Raw genomic sequence first — 9,641 nt, forward strand, 5'->3', positions numbered from 1 at the left:
AGAAAAAGAATGGAGGATTAAAGGGCAGCAGACCACAGAGTTCAAATTATATATATCCTGGGCAAGAAAAAGGTGTTGCAGAAGAATGTCAAGAATGCTGGGCTTTTGTCTTACTTTCAAAGAAACATTTCAAATTAATCTACCTCTACCATAGCTGTAATAAAGTTGAATGACATATTAAATTATTTAGGATGCAATCTTAAGTTTGGGACCTTAACATACAAACTGACATTTCATCACCTTAGAAAATTTCTCTAATCTTCCTTTTAGGCAAACTGATAAGAAACATTGGTAAAGAGTCAATAATATATATGCAATACAAAACATGTGAAAAATCTACAAGCCAGACTGGATAATGTTTAGGTAACAAGTTGTATGTCGGGGGAAGTCTTTCTCCTGAATGACTTGAAATTAGTAAATAAGTAAGATAAGTTAAAACACAAATAAGATAATTTAAAACATATCTACATGAAAAAGATTGTTTAGATGCTGTTCTGTGATCTTGACCCAAACTCCAATAATCATTTATTCTTTTTATTTTTCACTAATGATAATATTAGAATTAAAAAATGAGCATGGAAATGTGGATGTGGAAATTGTGATAAAGTAATGAAAAAGTGGAAATTAAGTAGAAAGAGGTTAATATCAAAGTAAAATGTATTTGAAAAAAATAAGGGTTTAATAGTGTTAACAATGACAGACAAAAATATTCATTATAGCAGAAATTAAGATTAAAATTAAAAATAAATTTGTTACTGTAGCCTGTAGCCCAATTTTTACCTTGAAATATAAGGAATTCCCTAACCACAAAGCACAGAACAAAAGAGAAAATCTTGTCCTAAAAACATTCAAATTATGGGGAGGAAAATTACTGACAAATTTGGGAATGTGATCATTTGGCATTTCAGAAAAGAACAGCATTAAACAGTAGCAACTCTGGCAAGGATAAAGTATGTGCTGCATCCATAGAAACAGCAAGTATTCACAGAAATTGAAAAATTATTAATCAGGGACTTCCTTTTGAAATTGGAACAAAGGGTGTCATAGAAACCATAAATTCATAAGCTAAATCTCTATGTTCTGAAGAAAATGGGCTGAGAGCCTATTTAAGGATAAAATAGTACAAGACCAGGGTAAGACTAATTCTTCAAGGTCAAATGAGCAGACTTTAAAAGAGAAATCATGTCAGAGTCCTTTTGAGATCAGTTGTTTGTGCTTTAAAAGAGTTGCTAGCAGTAACTTAGCTTTTCTTAAGGCATTTGAAAAGTGCCTCGAAAACAGACCATTAAGTAGTGTAACAACAGATGAAGAGACAATATAACATTGTGAACAGGGAACTAATGAAGGAAGAAAGATATAACAAATGAGCCACATCAAACTTAGGCCCTTTGCTGTGGTTGAGGTACATAAGACACTACAGTGTCAGACAATGAATACAAATAAGCAAGGATGGGGTTGCCTGAAAAGAGCAGTACTGCAAAATATTAAAGATTCAGAAATTAAGATATGAGAAGTGTCGTGTGTTTTTACAAATCTTGATGTCTTTAAAAATTACAAAATTTGGTTATTTAATTTCTGGCAGTGTGCCCAAGTGGCCAAGAAGACCATAAGTGTCCTGGTTTGTATCAGCAGTCTTGTGGCCAGCAGGACTAGGTAGGTGACCATACCCTTGTACTGATGAGTTTGCACCTTGGTTCAGTTTTGGGCCCCTCATTACAAGAAAGACAATGAGATGCTGGAGCGTGTTCAGAGAAGGGCAACAGAACTGGTGAAGGGTCTGGAGCACAAGTCTGATGTGGAGCATAGTTGATGTTGGGGTTGTGGAGTTGGGAAGTTGGGATTGTTTAGTCTGGAGAAAAGGAGGCTCAGGGGAGACCCTATCACACTTTACGACTACCTGAAAGGAGGTTATATGAAGTAGGAGTGAGTCTCTTCTCCCAGGTAACATGTGACAAGACGAGAAGATGTGGCCTGAAGTTTCTCCAGGCTAGATTTAGATTAGATATTAGAAAAAATTTCTTCCCCTAAAGGTTGATCAGGAGTTGGAACAGGCTGCTCAGGGAAGCTGTTGAGGCATCATAACTGGAGGTATTTAAAAGACACATAGATGTGGCGTTCAGGTGCTTAGTAGTGGAAGTGTTAGGTTAATGGCAGCACTCGATGGTCTCCTTCAAGCTAAAAAATTCTATAAATTTATGGTATTGGATCCTTTAAAATTCATCTTCCCAAGCTTTTATTTGCAAGTTAGAAACACATTTCTGAGAAAACTGAAAGATGACATTGAGAGCCAAGTCACATGAACCTGGTCTGAAGTTTTCAGAGGTTCTGACCACAGGAACAGGTTTTCCTGGTGACTGGACTGTAGGGTGAATGGTACATGCCAAGTTTTGATGCAGCTACACCTCTGCAGCCTGCAAGGTGCTGCAAGGGGACAGCTGTTGCCCTCACTGAGCCCTTCCTATCTCTCCACCTCCCCGATGACCTTCCCACCTTATACCCAGGGAGATTTATGATGGGAAACAGAAACATCTAACCTGAAGCCAGAAAGGACCAGAAAGGAGATACCATGCCACATGAGAGGTGATAGTTTGGAAAAGAGAATAGAGAAAGGAAAGGAAATACTAATAACAGCTTCTGTGACAGACATCAGAAAGAGAAGATCCCTGGAGACTGGTACAAGCCTCTTGCCAAAGATCAGTCCCTGACAGAGCATAAGCTTGCCCTCAGCTCTGCTCAGTTCTTGCTCTCTTTGCTGGCACTACAGCAACATTATTCCAGGGCACTGGAAGAGTGATGTGGGGTGAAGAGCTCATTTTTCCTCCTAGCTCTCCAACAATGCCCTGAGAATGGGAGGAATGTGTTTAGACTTGCTTCACTACAATCAAGTCAGAGGAAAGAAAGCAATGTCCTAAACACCCTTATATCACTGCTGTCTTTTCAGATTGTTTGGAGGCAATAGTACCTAGAATGCTCCAGGACCAGACCTGTACCCCCCTCACAGGACAGGTGCCCTCTCAATTAGGCAGTATCCTTCCAGTTTCAGTATTAGAAACATGTAGCTAGAATAACCCATTTCACCTAAACAAAAAACTGATGAAGGGATTGAAATGAATTTACCACACATAATGTCCTGATAACAGAAAGAAAATAACACATTTAATTGCAGCAACCAAACCCATCCAGACTCCCTTGATTTGACCCATTGTGAACCCTGGGCAGCTCTTCCACTGCCTATAGCTCTGCCTCCTAAATAACATATATTTAACATGGAGTCTCTGCTTTGCCTCTGCACTTTGTCCTGCCATGATGAAGCTGCTCTTAAAAAAGGGTGCCAACACTCTTCAAGAACCTGCCAGATATTTCTCGTTACACTACCCCCCAAAAACATACATCACTGTTCTTGTGACTCTTTAGTTTTCCTGGGATGTCTCAGAGAATTCATCATCATCATCATGGCTAGGCTTCACGAACGAAGATTTGGGAAGGCTCTATCCACATTTGTTACAGGCACGCTGGTGGCTTATGAGGCCAATAAGAGACAGACATATCTGATTGCAAAAGGCACAGTAGAAGGACTCCTTAGATGGTATCTTCTGCAAGACACAGTTCTTTCTGCGTTGCCTTTTCTCCTCAAGAGTGATCCTGCTTGTGTTCTCAAAGGAGACAGCTGCGTTATAGATGGTGTGTTTCCAGGCCTCTCGATTGGAGGCCAGAGTAGACCAGTTATGGTGATCAATATGGCCAAGGCTGAGATGATGTTTCAGGGAGTCCTTGTATCTTTTCTTTGAGGCTCCTCTCTTGCGGCAGCCAGTGGCAAGTTCACCATAAAGCAAGATCTTAGGGAGGCGGTGGTCCTTCATCCTGGAGACGTGCCCTGCCCCTCACAGCTGTGTTCTCAGCAACATGGCCTCTATACTTGTGACTGCTGCTTGTTCTAGAACAGATGTATTGGTCACATAATCTGACCAGTGGATGTTTAAGATTGAACGGAGGCAGCGTTGATGGAAGCGTTCTAGGAGATGCAGGTGGTGGCGGTAGATGACCCATGATTTGGAACCATACAGGAGAGTAGACAGCACTATGGCTCTGTAAACACTGATCTTGGTACTTTTCTTCAAGTGTTTATTACGCCATACTCTTTTGTGGAGTTTTCCAAAAGCACTATATGCCTTTGCTAACCTGTTGTCTATCTCTCCATCAATCTTACCATCCGAGGAGATGAGGCTCCCTAGGTAATTAAACTGCTGGACTGATGTGAGCTCTGATTGGTCAATGGTGATGTGGTGATGATGGGGGACTTCCTGAGGTACAGGTTGATGGAGAACCTCTGTCTTCTTTAAGCTGACTTCCAGCCCAAAGAGCTCCGCAGCATCTGCAAAGCAGGATGTTAAACGCTGCAGAGCTGCTTCTGTGTGAGCAACAAGGGCGGCGTCATCAGCATAAAGCAGTTCCCGGACAAGATGGTTTAAGGTCTTGGTGTGGGCCTTCAGTCGCCTTAGATTGAATAGACTTCCATCAGTACGATATCGAATGTAGATACCGTCCTGATCATCGAGGTCTGCCGTGGCCCTTTGGAGGGCAATTAGGGCAGAACGACGCTCAGAACGTCCACTATCCGCAGAATCGAGCATGGTTCTGATATTCTAACATGCTAGAGTTAATTTAGCTACACCTTTGGAGGCAAGTGCGTGCCTTTGTCTTTTGATCTTTGTGCAACCGCATTGGAAGAAGATGCCCGTTGGCCTGCGGTTAACCAACCGGGTGAAGGTGGAGATGAGCTTTGTTTAGGCCACCTTTTCTAGGCCCCTCTCCGAGTGGAGCAAGCAGTACTGTCCTTGAAAAGGCTGCTCGGTCGTTCAGGGTGCTACCCCAAGAGACTGTCATCTCCAGTCAGTGTCAAATGACCAATATACTGAACCGCCTGCATACAGGGTTGAGTCTGCAGCTTTCAGTGCACCTTTGACCTGCCGTTTCGACCCTCGCCCGTTGCTACAGGACTTTTTGCATGTGGGTAAAGCCTTCAAGCCTGTGCAATGGATTTTTTAGGTGAGATGCAGTCTGCACAGAACTGAACCCACCCTTTAATCCTAAGGTTCATCTGCCGTGGCCGAGTGAGGTCCTCAGGACGAAGGTTTAATTAGAGTAACCTTCTCTTAGATGGATGGCCTTACAGGGCTAAGCGAGCTCCATCTGCCCGGGTTTGGGATTAGAGTTGTCCTTCTACTAGGATGACTACCAGAAGGCTAAGGAGCTCATCCTGCCCACGGATGTATTGTGTCTGGCCCTACGGTTTTGACCGGTCTGGCATGGGTGACCCTACCGAAGGTATGTACCATCACCAGCATAGCTCGCAACCGCATAGGATTACACAGGCTACGTTCCTGTTAGAACGGTTTGGGCAAGTTTTACATTTTCTTATTATTATTATCACCTAATTATATACAATCATAAGGAGGTACCCAGGAACAACCCTTTGTCCTGCCCACCCTGCCAAACCTGGGTGCAGGTGAGTCAAAACCAAACAGACAAACAAATCGACCAACCGTTCTGGCCCCTGTACACATCCAAGGCTGGGGTACCTTTCAAGGTCCCAGTTTGGCAGGGACCCCCATGACTCTAAAGGAACCCCATTATCCACCCTGACCATATCCTTCCTCCACTGCGTTAGCACGTATCTTCAGGTGCACTGCTCACCTGTGACACTTGATAGAGGAGTGCCCCGCTCTCCCTCCCGCCAATCAGAGGACCCCCATGGCCCACTCGATACCCCTCTCCTCTCTTCCCCCACCCCCACTCCCCTGTACCCTCCCTCCCATCCCCTGTACCCCCCTCTCCCTTCCCCCCCAAACCTGGAACAGTAAACCTCTGTATGCTCCGAAGCCGCTCTCTCCTCCTCCAGGGGTGTGCAGCAACAGCCGGTGAGGCTCCCCCACTCTCTCTCTCTCCTGTTGCGGCTGTGCCTGGGCCCTGACCCCAGCAACTCGGGACCCCACCACCCACCCACAGGACCAGGGGGAGATTCCCGGGGGACTCCTGGCCAGCCCGGGACCCAAGCACGCACACACAGCCAGCCCGGAACTCCCTCAGAGAATTACTTTGATGTTATTTCCACCTAAACTGTTCGTAGTATTCCTGCTTAATTACTGGGCTGTTTACCCACCACATATATAACTAACTAAACCAGTCCAACTGTCATATTGAATGCAGTATATTTGCTTCCTGGTGCTTCTGCTGATCTACTTATTTAAGGATGTTGGTTGCTTTAATACCACTGTGCAGGTTCTGTATTCCCACTGCACACATTTTGTTCTCAGAAGAAGTGGCATTTATTTTTGTCCCTGAGAAAGGTCATAACTCATGAGTCACAGGAATAATTAAGAAAAATTAAAGTATTTTTCCCACAGAACAGATGGTAAGGTCCCCAAACTGAATTAAAGTATATTATATATAAAAATGGCATTTCATAAAACATGATGCACAAGGACTACACATAAAGCCGAATTTTTTGCAATAATTTTTATTTACAAAAGAAGTATTTGTTAATATTTATAAAAATATCATTCATGTCTCGCAAATATTTTTATTCATTTAGGATTTGAGAACTTTTATTTTCCAAGTTGCTTTTTTCTAATACTAGAAGACAAAAACGAAACATCAGTTACTAATGGTTTAAGATACAGATATGCTGGAATCAAAGTGCATTTATGCCACATTTCAGAGTAAAACTTCCAGACAGATATTGACATCAGTTCAAACAAAATACCAAGAGTGATTGTGTGGCACTCAGTCTTAAAAGATATATGTCAGAAAATAAGCAGCAAAAAAACTAAGACTGTATATAATGGAGGTGAAAGGAAAGCAGAAGTATAGCACCAACATTGCAGAAAGAAAAAATCAGCAGAGTAAGGAAAAACTAGTTCATCATTTTCAGCATGTGTAATTTTGGGAATTATGCTGTAATATCTGTTGCATATATAATGAATTCAACACGATAAGTTTTTAGCCCTGGTCCATAAAAGTGAATGCAATTATTAACTGATTTGAAGTGAAACAAATGTTTAATAGCTTTGCTAGGACAAACATCTTAAGATAAATTTCAGTTTCAATGATACTAGCGAAATCTTTGTATTTCACTTCAAAAGTAAGGAAGTTTGTTCTTCCCGCTAGTAGCCATCTTTTGAAGCAGGTAAATCTTTTTCAGGTGTTGATGTATTTTATTACTCTCTATCTCATATCATGTAATCTACAAATCATTGAAGATACATTCCTGAATTTAAGCTCTCAAAAATACACAGAACACTAAGTACCAGAAAAAATCATAAGTTCAAAGGATCTAGCGGGTAAAATTTTCTTATATTTCCACACAGATCTTGCCCTTCTCCTAAATAGCAGGCTGACGGTTTGGATTTCTTTGGTTTTTTAGGTTTCTTTGGGGGCTTTTTGTCTGCTTGGGTTTCCAGATTTGAGGTGAAATTCTTGTTTTCTGTTTGTTTGGGGTTTTTTTCATAATTCCCACTTCATACTAAATGCATAAAAATACAGTCTTATTTCAAGACATACTTGAAATAAGTATACATACATACTTGAAATAAGTATACATACACTGCTTCATGTGGACTAAAAGCAGATGTGAGTTACACTGTGAGCATTAAGTAGGCCACAGATTCCAACAAAGAGAAAAGCATGTGCTCACTAAAGTTTGGTTCAAGGAGAGTCAAAAGCATGATCAATCTCAAAAGTGAGGGGAACTTTTCTTTCATAAAATGGTACAGGTTGGAAGACAACTCTACAGAAGACCTTGTCCAACTTTCCAAGCAAAGCACGGCCAACAAACAAAAAGTTACTTGGGACTGTGACCAGTAAAGCTTTGAATAAATCCAAGAGTGGAACAACCCTTGGACAAACACTGAACAACCTTCAATGCTTTAATACCTTCTTGGCAATTTTTCCCTAATATCTCACTGGAACTTTTCTTGCTGTAGAATAAGGCTGTTGCGAGTCATCCTACCACTGTATATTCTCTGAAAACAGTCTGTCTCTCTCTTATCTGCAGATTAAAGTGAGATTGTTGAAGACATCAATAAAAGTCTCCCATTATACTTGCTTTTATATTTTATTCTGTGTGGGAGGAGTATGTACCAAAATGCACAATCTATTTTAAAAATAAATTGGCAGAAGTAAAATGGAAGAAAAAAAGGCACAGCAAGGTGAGATGGAGCAAAAGATAACAAGCAAAAAGCAGGGAAATATCTTTATATCCAGAAATTAGGCAGCTGAGAAAGGGGCTTCACAGAGGTGTATCTGTTGGTGGATAATCGGCAGAGGGCTGTCAAACAAGATCAAATGGGAAAGGACAGACAAGATACATTGTCTGCATAGTAGATGAACCAGTTGCTGGTGGCTTCAGAGGAGCTGGAGGGTTTGAGCCTTCTAGTGATGAGTATGTGTCAGTAATCCCTGGAGGAATTTAGTTTCCACACACGGATTTAAGACCTTCTTTCCCCAGTGCATATGAAAGTATACCGTGCATGTTGTGATAAGTTCATTTTCCTAAGAGAAATATCTTTCATTCGAGGAGCATACTATGACTACTGCAGACATGGTCTTTAACTCTGGAAAGTAAGAGCTTAGTCATGTCAAGGACTATAGCCTTACAATTATAGCCTTATAATTGTAAACCAAATATCTATTTTAAAAATGTACTCTTCTGTAAATGATGTTGTTCAAACTGTTATATGATAATTGCTTCTAAGCAGATCAGATTCTTCTGTCCTCTGTATCAGTATAAAAGCTCCTCTTACAGCATTTCAAAAGCATCTACTCTTTCATTTGTGGGTTTAGATTTTCTTCAAAGGGAACCATCTTATTACCTTCCATAGAGTAATAAGACACTTCTAAAAGTGTCTCATAAAAGTATTTGATAAAGATCTAAAGACAGAGGAAAGCCTTTGATATATAATGAAATAACTTTGAATCATTCTTCCACATGCAAGAACAAGACAATGTATCTTTTTAAAGAAGCATAATCTACTTGGCACACAGTATAAATATAGAGACTCTTTTTCTCATTTGCCGCTGAGCTAAAGTCATGGTAGTAATCTAGCATTAGTTTTCAAAATCAATCACTGATTATTAAAATAAATACATAAAAAAGGTGTTTATTTACTTATTTTTTGGGGAAAAAATAAAAGGAATTATATAAGTATTGAATTTAAGTAAGGGACAATAATATGGCCAACACCAAAAATTCAGTGTCTGACTATAGAAATAGGATATCAATATACCACCTGTGATCTGGGATGGACTAAGAAAAAGTTTAGTTGATCTGAAGCTTCATATCAAAGAGACTTTTTTTTATGCTAGTTTTCACTGACTAGCAGATGGCTGACAGAAGACTCGAGGTAAAAATTTGAAGAACTCAGCTGCAGATCAGAGAGAAAGCATGTTTTGTGGCCTGGTGAGATGGGTAGCACTGTATATTTAACAACATACCATAGGCTCTCTTAACAGTCCATGCAGAATGAACATTTAAGCACTCATATTCTTCCAGTCTTATAAAGAGTACCTGAAGCATTGCTTTTTTACATAAATCTAAGACTAAGGTTTGTCATAAATATTTTCTACTTTCTAATTCCTCATTT

The sequence above is a fragment of the Manacus candei genome, unplaced genomic scaffold, assembly GCF_025592945.1.
Source record: "Manacus candei isolate 608988 ecotype Guabito, Panama unplaced genomic scaffold, ASM2559294v1 h1tg000027l, whole genome shotgun sequence".
Classification (NCBI taxonomy): Eukaryota; Metazoa; Chordata; class Aves; order Passeriformes; family Pipridae; genus Manacus; species Manacus candei.